At 42.8% G+C, this 12,927-nt stretch overlaps 1 protein-coding gene across 6 annotated transcripts in view; it reads left to right on the forward strand.

Moving 5' to 3' along the window:
- The window catches only part of RGS6 (regulator of G protein signaling 6), a 606,443-nt gene that overhangs the window by 22,723 nt on the left and 570,793 nt on the right, over positions 1 to 12,927 (forward strand). For 5 of the 6 annotated variants that reach the window (XM_030319478.1, XM_030319471.1, XM_030319477.1 and 2 more), the window contains exon 1: positions 5,293 to 5,502. The exons of the other annotated variant lie outside the window; for it this stretch is intronic. The gene's annotated coding sequence lies outside the window, so the exon portion shown is untranslated. Of the gene's footprint in view, positions 1 to 5,292; positions 5,503 to 12,927 lie in introns of those variants that run through there. 6 annotated transcript variants of the gene reach the window in all.

Genomic DNA, 12,927 nt, shown 5'->3' on the forward strand with positions numbered 1-12,927 from the left:
GACATTCCTAAATAACCACAGCACAATCTCACATCAGGAGAATGACACTGATCCAATGCAATCTAATAAAATCCACTGAAATTTCACCAATTATGCCATTACTGTCATTTATAGGCCTTGGATCCTATTAAAGATCACCTCTTGCATTTAGTTGTCTTGTCTCTCTAGTGACTTTTAATCTGCAACAATTTTTACTTTCATAGCCTTGCCATTTTTGAAGGATACATGCCAGTTACTTGAATTTCTCTCAATTTGCATTTGTCTGATGTTTCCTCATGACTTTTATATTTATGCAAAAGAAGTACTACTGTGTTCTTTTCACTGTATTCTATCAGGAGGCAACATGAGGTTGGTTTTTTCCATTACTGGTTTTTATTTATGTAAACTTTTGCCAGTTGATTAAGATGGTATCTCCCAAATATTACAGTTGTAATGTAATGTTAATTAGTAAGCGTGCTGTCCTTGTTAATTAATAATTAATGGTCTGTTGATGAGAATTAATGACTATTTTTAGGGATATACTTTGAGACACTGTAAGTATCTCATTCCTCATCAAACTTTTACTCACGAATTTTAGCATCCATTGATGATTCTGGCTTGAATCAATCAAAATGATGGTTGTAACATCGTGATTTTCTACATTCTATCTTTCTTTCTCCTTCTATTAGTTGTATTCTACTAGTAGAACTTTCCTTTCTCCTTTATTTCTTTCTATCAGCATGGACTCATCTCTATTTTACTCAAAGGTTACAACTTGTTGCTGTCATTATTTATTTTGATGCTTAAATTGTCCTAGATTTGGCTGATAGAGACCCCTTTAGATCCTATATTCTTTGAACGTATCTCCATAATTCTTTAAGTACCTTTTCATTTTCCTTGCACAACAAATTATTCTGGTTTTACCCACTACACCATGGAGCCATAGTTCTCTTTGGTGGAGAATGGTATTTAAAAACCAAAGTCTGAGTATTAGGTGTGTTCATGGCTACTGGGGTACTATTGCATTTAGACTCTCTCAGTGAATGGAACTAGGAAACATACCAACATATATATGCACATATTCATATATTTTTCTATCTTTTCATCTGTGTAAAGTAGAATTCATTTCATACCATCTTCTTTAATTTCAAGCCACATCACTGGGTTTATTCTAATCTTTCCTCTTTTTATATCTGTAATTCCCTTCTCCAACAGTGACAAAACTGCCTACCAATATCCTTAATATATTTACTTGTTTGTTCAATTCCTGGTATGTAAACTAATCTGTTGGCCATGGTAGCAAAAAGTATGGCCTGTCTCTATGAAGTTAATTATTTTTATCATTACATATATATATATAATATTTATAATATAAATATGTTATATTAAAATTACATATAAGTTATATATATAATAAAAATATGTAGTATATATGTCTATGTGTATAAAATATATACACATACATGTATACATATGTAATTATTTTATTGAATTGCAAATTCAAATTTATTGAATATAAGTAAATATGTATAAATTTTATTGAATTGTAAATTAAAATTTATTGAATATAAGTAAATACATATAAAAATATCTGATTATATATAATAATCAGCTTTACTGATATATACCATGAAGTTCAAGGTGTACTATATGATGATTTGATACACATGTATATTGCAAAATGGTTACCACAGTAAGGTTAGTTAACACTTCATCCCATCACAAAATTACCACTTTGTGTGTGTGTGTGTTTAGATGACAATTAAAATTTACCCTAACAACTTTCGAGCATAATACAGTGTTGTTAACTATAGTCATCATGCTATACATTAGATCCCTAAAACTCATGCATCTTATAACTAGGTTTGTACCCTTTGATCAACATCTCCTCATTTTTCCAATCTCTTGGAAACTACCATTCTATATTTCTATGAATTCAGCTTTTTTAGATTTCACAGTGAGCTCATACACTGTTCGTTTTTCTCTGATTTATCTCACTGAGCATAGTGTCCTCAAGGTCCATCCATATTGTTGCAGATGGCAGGATTTCCTTCTTTTTGTATGGCTAAATAATGGCTCGTTCTGTGAAAAATGCCGTTGGAATTTTGACAAAAATTTTGGTAATAATAGTAAGTGTGTGTATTTGTGTGTGTGAGATCCATTCAGGTGTCAATGGATAATCAGGTTGTTTCCATGTCTTGGCTATTGTAGAAAATGTTGCAATGAACATGGGAGTGCATATAGCTTTTTGAGTTAGTGTTTTCACTTTTGGGGGGGGGGATATATGTCCAAAAGTGGAATTGCTGGATTATTTGGTAGTTCTATTTTTAATTTTTTGAGGAAACTCCATAGTGTTTTCCATAGTGGCTGCACCAATCTACATTCCCATCAGCAGTATACAAGGGTTCCCTTTTCTCTACTTTCTCACTAATACTTGTCTCTTGTCTCTTTGAAAAATAGCCATTGTAACAAGTGTGAAGTAATATCTCATTGTGGTTTTAATTTGCATTTCCTTAATGATTAGTGATATTGAGCATTTCTTCACGTGCCTGTTGGTCATCTGTATGCCTTCTTCAGAAAAAATGTCTATTCAAGTCCCTCACCCATTTTTTACCTGTTTTTGTTTTTCTATTGAGTTGTATGAATTCTTATACTTCTCATCAGATATTAACTCCTTATCAGATAGATGGCTTGAAAATATTTTCTCCCATTCTATAAGTTGCCTTTTCAATTTGCTGACTGTTGCCTTTGCTGTGCAGAAGCTATTTAGTTTGATATAGTCCCACTTGTTTATTTTTACTTGTGTTGCTTGTGTTTTTGGAGTCATATCCAAAAAATTGTTGCCAAGACCAATGTCAAAGAGACTTTCCTCTGTTTTCGTCTAGTAGTTTTACAGTTTTGGGTCTTACGCTTAAGTCTTTAATCCATTTGGAGTTAATTTTTGTGAGTTGTGTAAGATAGGGGTCGAGTTTCATTATTTTGCATGTGAATATCCAGTTCTCCTAACATCAGTTAATTCTTGGCTCCCTTGTCAAATATTCATCCACTGTTTACATGTGGATTTATTTCTGGGCGCTCCATCGGTCTATGTGCCTGTTTTTATGCTAATACCATACTGTTTCGATTACTATAGCTTTGTAATATAGTTTGAAATTTGAAATCAGGTAGTGTCATGCCTTTAGCTTTGCTTTTCTTGCTTTAGACTGTTTTGGCTATTTAGGGTCTTTTGTGGTAACATATACATTTTAGGATTCCCCCCCCCGCCCGTTTCTGTGAAAAATGTCATTGGAATTTTGACACAGATTATGTTGAATCTGTAAATGGCTTTGGGCAGCACGGATACTTTAACAGTATTAATTCTTCCAATCTATGAATGTGGGATATCTTCCCATTTATTTGTGTCTTCTTCAATTTCTTTCACCAATGTCTTGTAATTGTCAGTGTATGGATCTTTCACCTCCTTGGTTAAGTTTATTCTTAAGTATTTTGTTCTTAGGTATTTTGTTATATTTGAAGACCTTTCTTCAGATGCACCTGAAGCTCACTGCTTATACTTCCAGATGGTTGTTCCCTGATGCCTGACCCTCAAGAAGCTGCTGGTCTCAGAAATGCAGAGCTCCCCTTAAAAGGAAGACCCCCTTCCCATCCCCCATCTCTCAGTAAGAAGCCCATTCTCTACCTGTTCCAAACAGCTGCAGCCAGCTCCACGAAGATGCTTACACCAAATAAACCTGGGAACAGAAAATTTTCATATTTCAACAAATGAAATAACTGGGGCATCTAATGAAATTATATTTTACTCATTAGGTTAAGTGTGGTTTCCTTTGGTTGCAGGCTTTCTTCCAGGTTTTGGTGGCACCACTTTTGTGACTTAGCCCTAGGTAATACATATACCTGCTTGGGTACGTCCCCATTAAGCAGAAGGGTCTGAGGGCTGGGACCGTTATTTTATCAATTTCTAGTGCTTGGCAGAGGGTCTAACACAGGGTAGGTGCTAATTATTGTTAATTGGATGAAAGAATGAATATGTCCATTAGTCAATATAGAATGGTGGGAAAGGAGATTTATCTTGGGAAGGAGACATTAAAGTTCAACCTGTGACCCACGTGGAGGAAGACAGGTCATCCATCTTTAGAAATCTTTAGATATTTTGAGTTTTTGTTTTCCTGGTAACACACAATTCAAGAATAAATTATTCTTGATATTGGTTACATTGACATTGCACACTGCTCCCATGGTGACCATCCAGTACCAACAATGTTGTTCTATTTTCACCTGCAGTTTCCTGAGTTTTTAACCAAATATCCAATTTCAAAGATCCCACATTAAAGAATGTCTTCAGTTCAAGTTACCCTTTCTCATTTTCTATCTTCAACCTTTTCCTCTTTTCCCCAAGAACGTCTGCAGAGTTAATTTCTCTTGAAAATTCTTTCGTGGTGTTCCAGATACGAATGATCATAAAATACTCCAAACACAGCATGTGGTGTAAACGTTGAATCGATTAAAATGACGAGGTTAGTCACAATATCCCTGACGATCGCTGTGGCCCATTTTAATTTAGAGGGCGCCAGCTACACGTCAGCGAGAGACTGAAAGCTACCGGGCAAACCACTCCGGACCAGGAATCCCTAAGACAACCCTGACGCCGCTGAAGTTTCCAGACGCGGCCAGCTCTCGGGACTGACAGAAGGAGCCTCCGCATCGCCGAGCCAGTCTGCCAGTTTTCTCGGCAGCAGATAAAGTGCCAGGAATTTCTAGGCTTTCCCTTCCTCGGGCAAATCCCAGTCTGCACCGTCCGAGGCGCATAGGAACAGGTGAGCCGAGAGGCGGCGCCCGGGGGACGCGAGCAGGTGCCTGGGCCCCGCCCGGCCCCGCCCGGCCCCGCCCCGGGGACCTCCCGGCCCCGCCCCGGGCCGCCCCGCCCCGCCCCGCCCCGCCCCGCGCCACTCCGCTCCCGCGCCCAGGTGCCGGCGCCCAGGTGCGCGCGGAGCGGGGCTGCAACTCTGCCCGACACCCGACAGCGGGCGCCGCTGCGGCGGTTCGCGAGCGGCGGAGCTGAGCTGAGCGGCTCCGGGAGTTGGGGCAGCTCCTGCGCCCGGCCCTGCTCGCAGCGAGAGCTCCGCCCGGCGCCGGCATCCCCCAGCTGCGGGAGCGGGCGGGCGCCGAGGGGGCGGACCGACCTCCGCGGACCCCGGCGGCCTGGGGCGGGCGAGGGGCGAGCGCCGGAGATCCCGAGCGCCCCGCGCCCCGGCACCATGCGACCCGCCGCGCCTCCTGGCCGGCCCCGGGCTTCGCTCTCCGCTCCCTAAACCCCGCGCTCGCCACCGCGGCAACTCGCAAAGACAAGGCGGGTCGCCGGAGAGCAGCGGGGAGACCGCCTCCGACGTCCCCTCCGCCCCCCAGAGGCTGCCGGTGCCTCGTTCTCCGGGCTTCTCTAGCTTTACCATGAACCTGGCGCAAGCTTGGCTTTAGGAGAAATTCAGAAGCCGGAGGGGGAGTCAGTGCAATTCTTTGGTTGCTAAGGTAATTGTAGTTGTGACAAAAACGGGCAGGAAACAATTGGGGGAAAAGAGGTTTTAAAACGGCAGACACCCTCCCTCCCCCCCCCCCCTTCATATGTGTTGATTTCATTTCATCTCCTGGGTGTGGATGTTGTCCATTTCGGATGCGTGACAGGTGTCGGGCTGTGCGTGTGTGTGCAGTTTGGGACTGTAGAGGCACGAGCTTACATAAGTGGTTAGGCAAGCTGGCGTGCGGACTTGTGTGGGATGGGTGCAGGTCTGCATATAAATCATGTTCCTGGGTTTCTGGGTGCGAAGCGCTCAGTGACTGGGGCCAGCGAGCAGAGGGTACGTGCTCTTAGGTACTTCCAGTCTTCCGATGCTGTGATCGCAGGTGGGGCACCTTTACCCCAGAAGCAGGCGTTCATTAACTTTTTCTCTGATAAACCTCGCCCTTTTGCGGTTTGCAAGAAGGAGCGCAAGCGAGTGGTGAGGTGGGGAGGGCAGGGGTGGGGGCGGGGGTCTGTTCTTCGGGAACTGCGGCAGGAAAGAGAACGGTAGGTAGGTATTCGCTCTCAGAGGGCGACCGCTAAACTGTTGGCGTGAACAGCTCGTGTTTACCGTCACCGTCAGGCTGTAAACGTGGCCCGGCGAGACGGAAAAAAGTGACCCAGAAAATTTAATTTTGTTCAGAATGAAAGATGCTTTTTAATTTTATTTTGTTATTCGTTTTTAATTTGATGGAGCAGGAACGTGATTTGTTTTTCTCTTGTTGGGAGGAGTGGCATTTCTGCCTTACAAATTGAAGATATTTTGGGGCTTGTTGTTGGCTTGGGATTGTTCCCTCAGCATTTATCAATGCTTAGAAGCTGGATCCTCAGGTAGTTTGTAATCGATACCTTTTAGCAACCCCAAAGTAAAACTGCAAAAATAAGCAGTCTTAGACCGAGCCCAACATTGGACCCTTTTCTCACCAGAAGGGGATGAGAGATGGAAGACGAAGAACCAGGCTTCTAAGTGTCCGGATGGAGTTACAGACGGAGCCGCAAGTTTGTGTATGTTCTGTCAGAAAGTGTTTGAAGGGACACTGTTAATAGGTTTGGCTTCCTATGTTAACAGCAAGGCTTCTCTAGATCACTTTTCATAGGCGGATGGGTAATTCCAGGGAGTGGGACCTGGGGGTTGGAGAAACTTTCTGTAAGCTGTACATTCTTTATCATGATGTGTTCTTAGTCTTATTAATTTGTTAATTTTGCAATGGCTGAGACTGCTCTGTGACAGAAAGTAAGCAGAGGACTGCGGGACATTTGAGGCTCTTTGGGGATGCGCTTCTGTAAGTGAAAGCTTGCATGCTAAACAGCCAAACCCAAGATAAGAAGTTCTTTCTGAGTTCCCTGATGGTACCGTCGAGCCAAATTGTTGCATAAGTATGGTGATCTTAGATACTATAAATGTTGAGGTATTATATATATATTATATATATATGTATAATATAATATATATTACATTGTATGTATAATATAATGTATATTATATATTTATATAATATATATTATATATGTATAATATAATATATATATTATATATGTGTGTGTGTATTCCCTCCTCCCCTCCATAACTCATTCTTTCCTGAAGGCATCTGTAAATTCTAGAAATATCAGATATTGTGGGTATTTTGGTACAAAAGGTGGCCACTAGGATTTCCTTTTTGTTTTTTAATTTTTTTAATGTTTGTTTATTTTTGAGAGAGAGAGCGAGCGAGCAGGGGAGGGGCGGAGAGAGAGGGAGACACAGAATCCAAAGCAGGCTCCAGGCTCCACACTGGCAGCCCAGAGCCCAACGCAAGGCTCCAACCCACAAACCTTGAGATCATGACCTGAGCTGAAGTCAGATGCTTTACCGACTGAGCTACCCAGGTGCCCCGGTATTTCCCTTTCCGTTGCCATCGCATTGGTTAACTTTACTTCCATGTCTCCTTTAAGAGACTTTAATTAACAGTGAATTTATTTTGCTGAGAGTTTTAGTAAAACAGTGCTAGTTTTTCTTCAAGCGATAAATCTGTCTTATCAAGTGAAACATTACAGCAGTGCTTTTGCGGCAGAAATGTCTCTTTAAATGAGACAATCCTTATTTATCTATTTTTTTTTATGATTCATTGATTAAAAGTAACCAACATAGATATTTTTTAAATGAGCAAACATTTCTTGAGAAAGAAAAAAAATTAAAGGGTATTGGGGACAGTGAAATTTGCCAGTAATTTTGGATGCCTTTTTTGTCCACAGGGACAGAATTTGATGTGAAAGTAGGATCCTTCTGTTTCTTATTTCTCTGATATTCTCCCATGCATTTTGTCCCCTGCACTCCTAAGACTTTGCCAGGAATTGCTGAACATTCTGTTTTGTGCTAAGGGTTAAACATCAGGGTGATATGAGTAAGGAGCTATGTGTCATATCAACGTTTTTCAAAAAGGATGCTCTTAGAGATTTCAATAACTGTTTCCTTAGCTTCACAGTTAGCTTAACTCACAGTGCTTTGAACCTAGGAAAGCATTTAACCTCTTCCTTTTCAGTGCCAGCTAGAAGGAATATATTTCCTGAATTTCATCTCATTGCAACATATGGCATGATATAAATAATTACTACACACACAGTATCCTGCTGTATGGAGAGAAATGGAATTACAAAATAAACCTTCGTGTTGAGTGATTTGGAGGTAACATTTCAAAGACAAGTTTTACTTTTCTTCCTTGATTACCAAAGTAATATATAACCATTGGGAAAAAATTCAAGAAAATACAAAGAAAAAAGATTTGTAATTCTCCCATGGATGGTGAACCACAGTTGACATTTCTGCATGCTGTATATTCCTCCAGATTTTATTCTGATCACATTATTAATTGTATTTTTTAAATTTTTAATTAAAATTTTTTTCTTATTTTAGAGAGAACAGGCGATTGCGATGGGGGAAGGAGCAGAGAGAGAATTTAAAAAAAAAAAGGTTTTTTTAATGTTTATTTATTTTTGAGAGAGAGAGAGACAGAGCACAAGCAGGGGAGGGGCAGAGAGAGAGAGGGAGACACAGAATCTGAAGCTGCCTCCGTGCTGACAGAGCCTGACACGGGGCTTGAACCCACAAACTGTGAGATCATGACCTGAGTGGAAGTTGGACGCTAAACCGACCAAGCCCCCCGGGGCACCCCAGAGAGAGAATCTTAAGTAGGCTCCACACTCAGCATGGAGTCCAGCATGGGACTTTATCCCATGACCTTGGGATCATGATCTGAGCAGAAATCGAGTTGGACACCCAACCAGCTGAGCCACCCAGGCACCCCTATTCACTGTGTTTTTATACTTCTCTCCCCCAGCCTCCCAAATTTTCAAATCTTGTAAATGGAACTTGGATGTGCTAAAGGTTTAGTAAATTACTACTAGTTTATTGGATGATTTTGATAGAGGAGATTTAAATTTTTGTTAGTGGTTCTTATTTTCAAAGAGAGTAGTTCCTCTGTTTTTCCATTTTCTTTGAAAAATGAAGGTTTTTACTTTGGTTTGGTAATACTTGGGACTTCCCATAAGATTTAGGGATTAAAGCATCAGAAAAGAAAAAGAACCTTGGCCTTGTTTAGGGTGGGGTGTGCATGTGGAGGGATGGATACCTGAGTTCTGGTTTCATTTTCTCCACCTCATGTGGCCTGTGGCCTCTGGGCCTCTGCTTCAAAAGATAAATGGAACTTTCAGCTTTAGTTAGTAAACTAACATATTTGTTGTTTTGACATGTGATGAGGATGATAGTTGTTTGAAGTGGGCTTTTTCAAACACAGGAGGCTCGGGGGTCAACCCCAGAGTTTCTGATGTAGTGGGTCTGGGGTGGGGCCTGAGAATTTTCATTTGTAACAAGTGCCCAGACGCTGCTGCCTGCACTGATCTGGGGACTACACCCAGAACTAGATGCTGTGCTCCTTGAGGGCAGAATCCCTGCCCTCTTTTCTTTGCATCCATCTGCCCTAGTGTCCCGCCAGGAGGTTCACTGTAAGCGTCGGTTTTCTCCGTGGGAAAAACTTTCTCCAGTAGTCAAGATAAAAAAGATAACCATCCAGAGTCTGGAGCCATTAAGTCTGTAGTAAGAGTACTAATCAGTCATGAAACCCAGTTCTTCAAACTGCAACGGAAGCAAAAGCGCTTACAAGTAGGTTGTTAAAATGAACATTAAACCTAATGAGCTACCTTAAATAACAGCTCAGAGTACCTGCTTGAAATGTTACAAACTGGAAGGCTCATGCATGCTTCACTGTTGCCTTCCGGAGACCTATAAGAGGCATTTCGTTTTCTACCACATATACATTCCAAAAAGGGTGTGTATGTGTCTAGATTCACTATGAATTATCCCAACTACCAAAGCAGGTCAAGGAAACAGTGGCCTAGACTCCTCCCTCCAACCCCCGGCCAAAAGGTAGAACAATGCTCATTAGAACATCACAAAATGGGGACCTAAGCTTGGAGAAAACATTAACCTGTGTGAGTCCACAAAACTGATCAGTGGCATCACGAGAAATCAGATCCAGGCCTGCCTGACAGGAAAGGGTGTTCTTTACCACATTCCTCTATGGACACGGAGTGAAACCATTTGATGGCCGGGAGATTGCAGGTAGCTGAAATACCCCAGTCACAACTTTTGGTCATCCTGGTGTGGCTACTTCGTGACTAGAGAATTAATCCTTCTACTTAGGCGTTAGAAACATAGGGTGCAGAAAACCTCCATTTTTATGGATGGGAACTTAAAATGTAACTATTTGAATCTGGACAAAGTAGATGTTCACAAATGCGTTGTGGTGGAGACCCAATTTCTTGGCTTTTCTAAGTACTTAGGTAAAACCTTTAAAGGAAAAAGCCAACCTGTAAGTTTTTGCAGGGTAGAATTCTCTTAGCCTAGTACCTGCCCCACCCAAGAAGCTATTTTCATGCCTGGGGTGATGTACACCTCTAGCAAAGCCCTTCGAGGGGAGCTATGCCTGAACCAGCTTGAGCAGGAGCTAGCGGAGGCAGCCCTCACTCTGAAGTGCCTCAGGCACCTGTACTGAGACCTGGCCAGCCCTGAGCCCTGACGGAGACCTGTGACTGGTGGCCCTTAAAGTAGGACAACAGGCAATTTAAAACCCCGTTGATTGTGTTTCTGAACCTCAATTTCCCCATCTGTAAAATAGGAATAACAGAATGCCCCTTGAAGGATCAGTAGCTGGGAGAAAATGACAACTTGCCTAGCATGCTGCACGGAGGAGGCACAGTGACCCAAGAAGGCGGACCCTGTCACACCAATTGTCTATTTTCTAATAATTTTGATTACGAGTTGTTGGTTTGCAGCCCTGGAAGTTTCCCAGTAATCTGAAACCCACCTGGGTGCAGGAGGGCAAAGAGACCCAGGGAAGCATTCACTCCAGGTTGGTAGGTGGCAGCGTTAATTAGCAAGGAAACTTACATAGGAGCTTTGTCCGGAGCAGCTGCAAGATAAATAGCCCTCTCCATGTGGCACCTGGGTGGCTCAGTCAGTTAAGTGGTGAAGCGTCCACTCTTGATTTCGGCTCAGGTCGTGATCTCACAGCGGAGCCTGCTTGGGATTCTCTCTCTCCCTCCTTCTCTGCCCCTCCCCCACCAGCACTCTGTCTTTCTCTCAAAATAAAAATCTCTGCATTGAATTGCCTGCCGGAATCGTAGGGGTTTTGTAGGAGCCTTAATGGCGTTCAGGTATGTGTTTAGTCCGGATGGAGCTCAGCAGCGCCTGATCCTCCCAGGGTTATGCCCTTGGAGGTGGCTCCCACTTTGGGAACCATGGGCAGAGCCGACATGCCAAGGACTAGAGAGGGGATGAGGAGCCTCTGAGTGCTCACGTCCCCCTTTCAGGTCACCCAGTGGTCCTGTCCTCTCGATAGCCTCCTCCAAAGTGAGTCTGTGAGGACTTGCCTATATCAGCCTAGCATTTGAGGGACTCCCAAGTCCCTTGGAGAATCCTGCTCCAGAGTGCTAAAAGTGGATTTGAGAAGGTTTGTAGAAAATAGGTGGCCCAGACACTGGGTGGAGAGGGTGGGGTGGGAAGGATCTTCCTCTGCAGTAGCCAAAGATGGGTCTGTTTCCTTGAGCCTAAAGGCCATTAATCATTAGCAGGAAGAGAGGTGAAAAATAGGGGCTGCTGCTACATGGCTGTCTCTTAGGGCGGCTTGTGACCCATACTCGAAGCAAGGCTGTGCAGTGTTTTTCCTCTGTACCTTCGGGATCTCTTACCGTGTTTGGCAGGCTAGGAGTTGGGTGAACGTTTGCTGAGTTACTGGCTTGTAGAGTGGCAGCTCCAGTGGGTGAAAATGGGAGGGAGGATGAACTAGTATTGACAGAGAGAGATGGACTGGTCTGGGTGCAGGTACATGGGCTGGGGCAGGTGTGGATGCAAGGTACCCCATTCTTATTGTTTACTTGATTTTGCCTGCCTAGGTCACCTTGGATTTATGATATACTGAGGCCCTCTTCCTGGTTTGTAATTATGCACTAGTATTTGTCTCTCCCTCTGCCTGTGGGCTTCTTAAAAAATTTATTTATTTTGAGAGAGAGCAAGAGAGAGAGAACGAATGGGGGAGTGGCAGAGAGAGAGGGAGAGAGGGAATCCCAAGCAGGCTCTGTGCCGTCAGTGTAGAGCCCAATGCGGGGCTCGATCTCACAAACCGTGAGATCATGCTCTGAGCCGCGATCAAGAGCCGAACGCTTAACCGGGTAACCGACTGAGCCACCTGGGTGCCCCTGTTTGTTTGTTTGTTTGTTTGTTTGAACCATGATTTTATCCTGTACCCAGCACCAGACCACACACATAGTCAGTGCTTGAGAAAGCACTTGTTTGTTTCCTAAATAAAAAGTTGCCAAGCCTACAAAGCTATGGATCTGTCATGAAAAAGTGAAGTGATATTGTTCAGCACTTGTAAAGCTTTTTTGTAGATCACAGCCTTTTAAAAAGAATTAGGTGTAATTACTCCCATTTTATAGATGAGAAGACTGTGGCTGAAGCAGAGGTTTAGCCGCAAGCCGTACGTCAGGTAGTTATTGAGTAGAGAGAAACTGAGGGATTTAGATTTAAATCTTACCTGATCACAGAGTCTTGAGTCTGATGTATCACAAAATGGGGGATAGACAGAGACCCTACCCTCGAGATCACTTCAGTTGTCATGGAGAGATATTAGCAATAAATAGAAAATTAACAATGAAAGATGTTAAGTGACAGTTTAGGGAAAAATGCATGGAATTTTGTAAGTCAGATTAGGTAGCAAATAGATGACAAAGACAGTAAGTGCAGTTCAGTGTGGAGAGAGAGCATTGTAGCATCAGACCTGGTAGAGACAGGCTTTGAGAAATCGGTAGAAATTTCACAGGTGAAGAAAAAAGACAACAGCAAGCTTTGCAGGTGGAGGTATTGA

The sequence above is a fragment of the Lynx canadensis genome, chromosome B3, assembly GCF_007474595.2.
Source record: "Lynx canadensis isolate LIC74 chromosome B3, mLynCan4.pri.v2, whole genome shotgun sequence".
In the NCBI taxonomy this organism is placed as follows: Eukaryota; Metazoa; Chordata; class Mammalia; order Carnivora; family Felidae; genus Lynx; species Lynx canadensis.